Below are 12,285 nucleotides of genomic sequence, written 5' to 3' on the forward strand. Positions count from 1 at the left end.
TGACTTTATAATTCAGAAGGAATTAACAGCAATGTCCAGGGCAATGTCATGACATTCGGTCAGACATTCTTCTGCTCACTCAGCCTTGACATACATCACAGCATCCTGATAACTACCTAGTCATCTGAGAGCACATAGACCACAAGCTTGGTGATTGCTTGCAGCACAAAGGCACAACTCCCCCTGTCATGGACAACCTACTCTCTTGGAGGTCACACATGATCATATCCAACACCCCAAGGTTGGACCTTCACAACTTCCTGATTCAAAGAGATTTCAGACCACTTGATGAAAGGAAAACATAAGACGCATCTTCATGTCTTCAAGAGCGCACCCTCTGTCCAACCCTCTTGGCTGAACACATCCACACTCTGTGTCAATTTCTCTTCTAACCAGAACAGAAGATCACTTCACAAGATGTTTTAACATCAGCTGGGACTTCCTTCACAGCATCACAAGGAGCACTATCTGATAGACTTCAGATATTACTGAGTCCTCAGCTTGGGCCAGAGGCACCCAGACATACATTGGGATATATACACTCACATCCCACTACCAGAGACAGTCTTCCATAGATAGCTCAGAACTTCTACCACAAGCTCCAAGAGATGAATAGAGAACACCTCCTTTTGTCTTCAACTTAATACTTTTCTGTTCAAAAGTAATTTGTCTCAGACTTTCCTCAAGAGTAATCAGCTCCCTTATGTTGATTACCTTGATTCTTCGAACTCACTTCTGAGATAGACCAAATGCCACTGGTTGATTACCTCCTTCATGAATCCTCATATGAAAAGGTCAAATGCTGCTTTTTGACCTCCCCAAGTTTATCAGACTTCTCCCAAAGATATTCTGACCTTCCAAGTGAGACTTGAACTTCAAGCTTTTTGAAGTATCCAATCTACAACCCTGTAGACCTTTCTATCTCAAGTTGATGTGCCACTTCACCAACTAAGAATCTGATGTTGAACCAAATGTCACAACATTGTGTTTTGACATCCAGCTGTTGAATTCAGCTCCTTCTTCTGCCACTTGAAAGAACTTCCTCCCTTCACAGAACAAGAGTTCAATGTTCTCATAGACTTGATTGTGGAACCAAGTTTGAGTAAACAACCTCCATCCTGCAGGTTTGCAGTTTAGTCATCCAAGCTCACACCTTGATGAATCCCTGCTTCTTCTCCAAAGACATCAGACACTCTGATGTATGAGTCTTCAGAAGGACCAGTTAGAAACTAACTCTTCAGCTCTACCAAGGATTCCACATCCTAAGGCAAGGCTGTTTCCATGATGTCAAGACTGCTGCCACTTGTTCTTGACTTCACAGTGTGCATAAGCTAATGCATTTCCTTACCTAGATTAGAAATAAACTGATCCAAGTAACCACCATCAAGACTATGATGTCTTCTTCTTCTTGTACATACCAAGGCTGAACATGTTTCTTGCCAGGAAACCTTTTCAGAGATCATATGCTTTTGCTGCCACCAAAGAGATAGATCATAAGCCAATGTACTGTCCTTCCTGTGATTCTGCACAGGGTCTTGAAGAAGTGATGTTCCAACATCTTTAAGAACATCAGTTATCTTGAGCTCCAAGGATAATCAATTAATCACTTGCACTTGGCACAAGTAGACATTGATCTTAAATCCTTTCCCAAACATCCCTTCAGATACTTCCACCATAAGAATACTTTGAAAATACTCTTCTTGTGTCAACATCTTCTGCTTGCAAGCACCTAGACAATTTTGAAAGTCTTCCCAGATTAAATTCACCCTTAGGAATGAGAGAGATGAATTCTTCCTTGCAAATGTGTCACACACCCACCAGAACCCATGTGACACAGGTCAACAGCCAACCAGACCCTAGGCTGACCAGACTTGAGGAGGTTAACCAAAACTCCCCCTCAACTTAACCATCATGGATACTCCACACCAATATCCATGCATTGTACACATATGTCTCAACATGACATACATTATCCCTTACCAGTGGTAACTAACTCCTCCAATCACACCAATCAGACTTCAGCTGACCATAAGTACTAGTGAGATAAACAACACCAGTCAATAGTAGATATGCATTGCTAGAGCATATTACCTCAACCAACCTCTGAATCTTCATATTCTCACTCCTAGTAAGAACTGCCACTTCTGAACGTGGTGTTTGAATAGCAAGATTCATGGTTCCAACCCCCTTTAATGATATCACAATCAGGTTACCCCATTATTGACTGCTAACATCCGGGAGACTTGTCTTCCAACACACCCTAGTACTTCAGGGAACAACTATCCAATCCTGATCAAACTGCAGGAAGATGCCTAACAGCAGGAGATTGTACAATGTCACATCTCAACCAGCTCAACTTCTAGGGATGACCTTTTTGAGCACACACCCAGTTGACCTTGCTCTTGTCAACTTAGCACACACAGATGTCTCCTCTTCCAGGTCAGGAGTAGGTTCCAAACAGTATTATCCCATTGTTTGAACCCTAAAAACATCTGCTCTTCAACCAGTAGCTGCATACTTGTTGAACAACATGTTCTAACATCACATAGAACATTGGTTCCACCTCCTTAGAACAAACCTTCCTTGAAGGTCTTCAAGGTCTTCATATACACTACTCAAGAGAGTAAGAGAATCAGTGATTAAGTGACTCTTACCATCCTGAAGTGAGAACGTCATGATGAGTGGACTTGAGGAGACTCAAGTATCTTTGACATCTTCAGTAGATTATGATGAGATCTTGAACACAGCAGCCTTTCATCCACATGAGGGGAAACTCCATCAGAGTTTGAGTTTTGCCATGTATTATGCAGCGGAAATCATAATACAACTCAACCTATGAACACACACTTCACCAGATTGGCCTCCAAGACCATACCAGGTTTGAATGTGATTTAGTACTGGCACAGCTGTCCCACACACAGGCCAATTGCCAACCTCCAGAGACAGGTACACACCATTCCTGTCATGAACAGTCCATCCACCTACTTCAAGGGACCATTCAGGGAATTACAGAACCTTACACAGGTTCCAGCATCAGTACTAACATAACTCCTTGCCAGCTACCAGAAAGTATCACCCACGGATCTCATCCAGAGACAGAACAGGATGCCTGCTCTGATACCAATTGAAATTCTGGCGTAGTCAGTATTCAGATGTTCTACTTCAAGTCATGACATCTGATCTAACATTGTACCTATTACAGCAAGACAATTATTACCCTCTGTACTAATGTGCACCCTTTTCACAGTGTCACGACCTCTTCTTCTATGTCATCCTAGAATGGAGGGACACCTAGTTATGTGCACCATATCATTCACTTTTGTTGTTTTCCTACACAGATATCAGCAAGATGTCTCAATCCTGTTTTGGACATTATCTGTTACATTGTTCCAGTTTGTTGGTCATGTACTTGTATTTCCTAAATTAAAGGTTGTAACAAGTTAAACTAATCTCCACTTATTAAGGAGCTAACAAATAGATTATTTGCCAGGTTCATTAATTGTAGCTTAGTTGTTAGTTTCCTGAAGAATAGCCTGAGAAAAATCCTGAAACAGAAAACTAACCATCCAACAATTTAGCATATGCAGTGAGGAGTGAATGTCACAACATTCCGTTTGACATCCAAGTCCAGAACCATATACTAAGTCTGTTTGGTTCCTGAAAACAGACTGAGCTAAATTTGCTGTACTGTAAAAGACCAACCAGTCTCTACATCAGTATTAGCTTTCTGGAAGAACTGTCAAGACACCCAGTTTGACAGGTTCACAATGATCTTTTGGCCAGGTCTGTTGTGCTTTTAAACTCCAGACTTCACTACATACTGAACTGAAATCATCAGCTTATTAAACAGTATGTGTTGTTGTTGATGAATGTCAAAACATTCTGATTGACATTCCAACAGAAGGCTATGTATCAGGTCTGCTATTATCTAGATGAACAGACTGGACTACATGCTTAGTTATGGCAGACATGATTATATCATACAGAAGGTAAACAAACACAGGAAGTTGTTAACCCAGTTCAGTCCAACATGACCTACATCTGGGGGCTACCAAGCCAGGAAGAAGATCCACTATTAGTAGTATCAATTCAGAGTTAAACTCCCCCGTTTACAACTCATCACTTAATCCCTACCCAATGCAATCTATACCTAGGAACTCCTAGATAGAAACCTCCAGTTTCCATTCCTATCACTACAAATACAATGTAATGTGCAAACACCTTGAACTTGCTTCACAGCTTCATTCAAGAACATAATTACTCTTGCCTACAGGCTTTGAGTAACAAACACTCTCAGGTTTACCACTGAGAAACACATGGTAACCTTCCCACAGATTGGGAGGTTTACCTTACACACACCCCTAAAAATTCATTCTAAGAGGCTTACGAAGACTAGATTACAATCAGCTATTTATAACCTAATCACCCAACTGGATTTGGGCCTTCAGAAAATTGCAGCAGACTTGTTCTTTACTGTTGCAACTTCAGCAGAAAAATTCTGCTACAAACAAGGTCTTCAAGTTCCTAAACTCTCTCCATATATATCTCCATGTTTAGAGCCTATATATATTCTGATTTAGTCTTCAAGACCTCCACATGGGAGTTAGGATATTCACCAGATATCCTTGCTGATCCCATGACATATACTGAATTAATTAATTCAGTTTCCTACACATGTGCGATGTCACAGACCTGATGTCGTTACATCGTACATGACATGTTGGTCCAGATGTTGAATTTCTTCAACCCAACATATTAAAACAACAGAGATGATTCCATTATTTGTTTTCTATAATTACTGCCAATCCTAAGGAATCAACACCTAGTTTGTATGCTGATGACTAGGCAATGACTGCCCTTGGACTAAGAGAAAGTGTCATGTATTTGTTGAGTTAGATTGGGTGGGAAACCTCTCCTATCCGTAGACATTTCGTCACCTACCGGAGACTAACACTAGAATTCCTTAGCTCCCTGATCTATCTACCCAGCCATGGGAAAGGAATAAGCAGAGGTTTCATCCAGTTCAGAATGTTTAACATGGAGTATCAATTTAATATTCAAGACTTTACCAACCTTTTAGGTTTCCCTACCTCCCTTGATACATTCACAGTGAGCCAAGAAGAACTTTTTGAATATAGAGAACTTGAACACTTTTGGGGAAGCTTGACTGGAAATGACGATCCCGAGGAACATGAGTTTCTCTCTGGGAACATACATAACCCGGCCTTCCGTTATTTCCATAAGATCCTGACCCACACCTTATTTGGGAAGAAGTCAAACAGTACCTCAGTTTCACGTGATGAGCTCTTCATCATATTTTGTGCTTCCCAGAACCGTCCAGTAAACGGTGCCACTTTTATGTTGGCAAATTTTGACCACCTTATCCAAGATGAACGAGCACCAATTCGAATAGGCGATTTGATAACCATGATTGGTAATGCTATCGGATTACGTCAACCTATGCTTGACTTAAGCCCTTTTTGTGGCATTACGATTATGAGTATACCCTTCCTCTTCAACACTATGTTTATAGCAAACCTAGGATCTGAAGAGTTTGAGCTTATAATTAATAACCAAGTTCTTTGCCTATTAACCTTGCCCAGTCCTAGGACTAGTGTTCATAACCGCAATAATTGGCTCTACAATCTGAACGCAACACCCTCTCCAGCTAGATCTACTGAATCCATCCAGGACTATGAGATTTGTGATGACTAGATCCCTTATGCTGAATCTGACCCTCAGACACCATCTGGTTATTATGATATTGACCCTCCTCCTCAGCCTGTCCCGACCGAAGAGTCGGCAATACCTGATCCTAGACACCATATGCCCGGAGCTGATTATAACACCACCATTCAAGCTTTGATGTCAGAACAGGACGCCCTCAGAGAAGAGTTAGCTAACATGGGACAAGAATTTCTGGGATACATGAACAGTATGACAACTCAATTCCACGAGTTGCTGAACCATGTTAACTCCTTTGCTCATCCGGCCAGAGATCGTGCAGATGGATAGAAGTTGTTTTTCTTAGTTATTTAGTTTTAGTTAGATTATTCATTAATTTTATTTCAAATTATGTTCGTATTTGTTTCTCTTTCGCATTTTTTTGTTTTCTCCTCCAATGTTACATTATGATTATTTTATGAAGCTATTGATTTATTTTACTTTACTATGAATTATGCAATATCTAGCAATAATGCTCTCTACTGTATGCTACCTACATAACTTATTAAAGATATATATATATTAAGGAAAGTCGAATAGCATGCAAGGCAATTTAAAGTATCACAATAGCCAAATAAAATAAACTGAAGCAAAACAAAATAATAAAAAATAAATTACTATAATTATTATAAAGAACGCAAGCAGTAACGTGCCAGAAAGACTGTGTGACGAGCGTCACACAATCTATCACGGACGTCACACCAAGTGCCTGTGACGCCCGTAACGCCCCTGTCACGAGCGTGACACCGTCTGACCATGTTAACGTTACTAACCGTTGGGAGACGACCGTTACACCACTTCACCTTTTTACCTTCCCCATTTATTCACATTTACCCACATTTATTTACTTTTCAACCACTCCCTTTCCAACTTCCAAATTTTTTCCTATAAATACCCACCATACCTTTCTTCATACACCACAAATCATTCTATAAACTACATTTCTTCCTATTACCTTTACTACTTTCAAACCACTTACCGATATGGCGGGCAACCAAGCTTTCGGAAATATCATCTTCCGATCCGAAGATGATAATTATCAAAGGGAGCAGTTCGAGCGTTTCCAACAACGAGGTGTCACCTCTACCAGGTATCCTGATCTAACTTGTTTACAAGAATTAGGATTACTTCAAGGTATAGAATGGATGCTCCGTCTTGCTGATTTAACCTTTCTATGCACGCATAATCAACCTACCTACCCCTCCCTAACCTTAGAATTTTTAAGTTCATATGCGTACAACACTCCCACCGGTGAAGACGAGTACTTAACCGGTACCACAACCTTCCGTATGTTCAACACCGAATACTCCTTATCCCAAAACCAATTGAGTACCATGCTACAGTTCCCTGTAGAAGGTCAAGTCCACTCGGGAATCCCTCCGAATTCCCAGTGGAACATACACGCCTTCGACCTCTTTAGGAAAATATCCGGTGTAGATGCCAACAACTGGGAAGAGCTCCTTGTTTCCCATATACATAACCCAACTATCCGGTACTTTATCCGCATCCTGCAAAACACAGTTTTTGGAAGACCGAACAACAGCAAAGTCAACGCAAAGGAATTATTCTTCCTCGAATGCGTCTTCGAACCGGATACTAAGGTAAATGCCGCCTCCTTCCTATTTCATCATATCCGCACATTATGTGCTAGAGGCCGTCAACCTTTTGTAATTGGTGGATTAATCACCACCATAGCACTTGGCTTAAACCTAGGGGACCGACTCCAAACTTTAGAATCTTTACCTCCCCTATTTATGGATATAAGCTACTGTCGGTCCAGCCGCCTAATTAAGAACAGAGTAGGCGGAATATATTACCTTATGGTGAATAACCAGGAAGTCCCAAGCGTTGTTCTACCCAACATTGCCCTAACGGATGTCACCAACCCCAACCGCCACCTCTATGATCTGAATGCTCCCGAAGCTATCGAGCCTTCACATGCAAACCCGTCTACAGACGAGTTCGAAGAAATGGAGCTAGGTGATCATGCTCCTGCACAACAATCAGTCCCTCTCAACCCTTCCGATAATGCAGCTGGCCCATCCTCACGACGTGGTCGACGAAGAAGACCTGCAACCAACGACGACATCATGGATGCTATTGATGGTATGCAAGCGCAAAATCTCGAAATGATGCAAATGATGCGCCAAATGCAACAACAATAGGAAGCGAGGAATGCTATAACGGATCAGCGGTTCACTGAGTTGCTCAGCAGGTTTGACGACTTAGAAGTACGTCAACGATCACCAGGTCCAAGAACAAGAGGCGGAAGGCAGGATTGATTTAATTTCCTTTTCTTTTTGTATTTCTTTTGATTTCCTTGAAACATTGGGGACAATGTTTCATTTAAGTATGGGGGGGGGGGGGGGGGGGGGAAACCGTGTTCTTTCTATCCTCCCTTCTTCAAGTATGTACCTTTCTTTTCATTGTTATTTCCCTTGAATATAAAAAAAAAAAAAAAAAAAAAAAAAAAAAAAAACAAAATTTCTTATAATATATTTTAAGTTAAGTCCCTAGTGTGAAAATTTTCTATTATCTATTCCCTCAAAAATTTTCATGAGCCATAACAAAAATTCAACACACTCAGTAAGTATAAAGGTTGCTTATTTTATCGAACTTGAACAAATTAAGACAAAAAGTATTACCGCCCCAACACTCTAAACAAACCTCAACTTGTTAGATTAGAAAGGCAACTGTTATACAAGCCCCTGGATTTTTAACTTTATAGTAACCCCGAGTAGTTTATACAAGAAGTCAGCACCATCTTAATAGCAAACTACGTGGAGGGCCGATGAATATAAGTGAGTGATTCCCAAAATAAAAAAAATAAAATAAAAATATATATATATATATATATATATATATATATATATATATATATATATATATATATATATATATATATATCAGGAAATGCACTAATTAAGTTAGGTGATCCTTACCAGATCATTTAATCTAAAGGTTGCAGATCATACAAAAACATAATACGAAAGACCCATTATGAGTTGGTTCAGCAGGTATCTGGTACTGAACTTGGTAGGGAGGACTACGGTCCGATCCCCCGCAATTCGCAATGGACTAAATAACGAACTTATCCGACTCATGTACCAGAGCTTCAAGCTAAAAAGGGGATCAGAATCACTAACCGGTCACTCCACTATGTGCGCGAAACGATAAAGGGCTTAATGTGATTTCGCTAGAATGAAAACGGGTGAAATAAGAGAAAAAGAACCAGGCTAGCTATAATAGCATGACTCGAACTGGTTTGCATGAGGTAAGATTATCAGATGTGGTAACGGTAGTTCTTGATGTCGAGATTAAATTCAAGTTGCTTCTAAACAAAATCTACTTGCAACCTAGTACGAATTGATGTGTGTTTTGAAATTTCATCTGGCTAAATTTTTAAAACGAGTTCTATACTGTATTTTGCTTGAGGACAAGCAAAGGTCTAAGTATGGGGGAGTTTGATAACATGAAATAATATCACATTCTAGGACTCGATTTAATTAAATTATATTATTATTTACTTCAATTTACTTCATTTTATTCGATATTACTCGGTATTTTCTTTCTATTTATCTCAGGTAGCTTATTTGAAGCACAAGTGAAAAAGGAAGAAAAGGAGGTGCAAAAAGAAATGAAAAGAAGAAAATTCCACCAATCTAAAGCCCAGCCCAAAAGCAAGGCGCTGCGCCCGTGACGAGCGTCACACAAGCTGTGACGAGCGTCACGCCCTACCTACTTGTGTTACGAGCGTAACACATGGTGTGACGGACGTCACACCATTCCCCTATATTTTTGGCTTCAGAAGCGCAACAAAGACGTTGAGGCCTATTGTTACGCTTGACCATTTGCAACGTGAAGACTCTTTACACGGAAGACCTTTGGAAACAGTTACAACAAGTGACCAATATAAATAGTAGCTTTTGGCAAACCCTGCGGGACTCTCCGCTTCGTTCAATTTTCTTCTTCCAGCCGTGCAAGCATACCATTACTTTTCCTTTACTGTTTTTGCTTTTAATTACAATTCTTATTTTTACTTTCCTTTCCAGTTAATCTTTCAGCACTTAATTAATTTTTCGCACAATAGTTTCTACACCGGAAACTATTGTGTATCTTTTACTAGATCTAACCTTACGTTAGACCCTAAATTTTTATTCCTTCACTTTTATTTTCCTGTCCGATTGAAGAATTCAAGAACAAATCCAACCGGTCTGTGGTGGAGTGTTCAAGATTGCTATAAATTATTCAGGTTCTTTAATTATTGTTTGAATTTATATATGCTCTGCTTTACTGTTTATTTATATTATTTGCCTGAGATGGAATTATTTATGCATGCTGATTATTTAGATCTGTTAAGCATGTCTGGCTAATTTATTTAGGTATCGGTATGTAGAGTAAGCGGAATGAAGGAATCAAAACTAAGTTGGTTTAATTACATTTAAAAATAAAATCACTCTTTTTACGGTCTCAATTTACAGGTTTAATAACAAGGTTTTGTACGAAAGTAAAAGACATAACGAAGTTAAAATCAATAGAACGAGAGTTTGAGTTTTTAACTGGACAGTGTAAATTGGACATTAATTCTAGATCATGGCGAAAGCAATTTTTAGAGTTAATTAAATTCTAATCTTTTTCAAAAAGTATTTTTAAAGGTTGAATGTGAGGACGAGAGTTAAGCATTTGAATTTAATTATATAATCTAAGTCAACAGAGTGAGAGTTTGAGACAAGGATGTTTAAACGTTTAGTGTTTTCTTAAAAAGAGTTTCTACGGTTTCTATTGTTTTCAAAAAGTGATTTTGGACTTAACTAATAAGTGACAGCTACGTTAATATAAAATCATAGTTTATTCAACAGAGCGAGAGTTTGAGATAAGACTTTTAATCAATAGTGTCTACTGAAAGGATTTGTTTTAAAACCAAGAAACCAATGAAGAATTGATTCCCTAATTACGACGAACTACATACCGATATCCGCTTAATTAATATTTAATTTAGATCTTATTTTAGTTTTAACTTTTCCCCCAAACAATCAAAGTATTATCCGCCTTAGCTTTACGAAGTAACCTTAGAAAACGGTATATCGATTCATAAGTCCCTGTGGGATCGATCTCTTTTAAAACTACGCGATAGAACTGTGCACTTGCAGTTTGTACCCCAAATTCGACTCATTAAGTCGCGATCAATTCCCCGATCTAATATTATTGCTGAAGCTCTTCACTTGAAGAAGTCTGAGATAAAGGGTCATTGGGTGAAGAAAGGAGGGTTATTTGGGTTGCCATCTGTTTTCCTCATCAAGGAAGCTACCACTTTTGCTCAAGCTGGTAGTGTGGATGCTTTTGAAGCTATCTTTGTGTTGCTCATCTATGGAATAACTTTGTTCCCTAACATTGACGGTTTTGTTGATGTTAACTCCATTAGACTTTTCTTGATTGGGAATCCTGTGCCTACACTGTTGGGTGATATGTATTTCTCTTTGCATCTAAGGAATTCTAAGGGTGGTGGAACGATTGTCTATTGCACTCCTCTCCTGTACAAGTGGTTTATTTCACACTTGCCTCATACGCCTGCTTTTGTGGAGAACAAACAATGTCTAAGGTGGTCTAAGAGACTTATGTCTCTCACTAATGATGATATAGTTTGGTATGATCCGTCCTTAAGCAGTTTGGAGATTATTTATAGTTGTGGTGAATTATCTAATGTGCCTCTCATTGGTACACAAGGAGGAATTAACTACAACCCTGCTTTGGCTCGTCGTCAACTTGGGTTCCCCTTGAGAGACAAACCTAATAACACTTTGTTAGAGGGTCTTTTCTATCAAGAGGGTAACGATCCCCAACATTTGAAGTAGAAGATTGTGCACGCTTGGAATAATGTGCATAGGAAAGGAAGATCCGAGCTTGGTCCACGCAATTGTGTAGCTTTGGAAGCTTACACTCTTTGGGCGAAGAAGAGAGCTATGGAGTTGAAGATGCCTTATCCTTGTGAAAGAGCTATGTCTATGGTTGTGGTTGAGCCATTAACTCTCCCTAACCAAGATGTAGAGGAGTTGGAAGACGCGCTCATCAAGATGAAGCAAGATATGTGAGAAGAGCGTTTCCATGCTTTGAGCAAGAAGCATGAAGAGTTGCTATTGGAGTCTAAGGACAAAGATGCACTGATTGAGCTACTTGAAGACCGAGTGACAAAGAGACAGAGAGAGCCATAGGTTTCATCTTCTAGCATGCCTTAGCCTTCCGTTGCTTGGAAGAAGATTATTGACCAGCTTGTCCTCGAGAAGACTCAGATGAAGGCTTCTTTTGAGACCGAGATTCGTCGCATTCGAAGGAAGTACGTGCCTTCAGCCAGATCTTCTGACATTGTTGTTAGGGATCCTTAGGATGACTAGTCTCCTTTTCTCTTGTTTCTTTTATTTTGGTTTATGAAATTGTACTTAGTGTAATCCTTCCAATTTATATAAATGAAAAGAGATTTTTTGGTCATTTTAAATTATTGCAATTTTCCATTTCAATTATATATATTTGCAAATGATATAGTAAGTTCCTTGGAAATAAAAATAA

The sequence above is a fragment of the Lathyrus oleraceus genome, chromosome 4 (genome assembly GCF_024323335.1).
Source record: "Lathyrus oleraceus cultivar Zhongwan6 chromosome 4, CAAS_Psat_ZW6_1.0, whole genome shotgun sequence".
Lineage (NCBI taxonomy): Eukaryota > Viridiplantae > Streptophyta > Magnoliopsida > Fabales > Fabaceae > Lathyrus > Lathyrus oleraceus.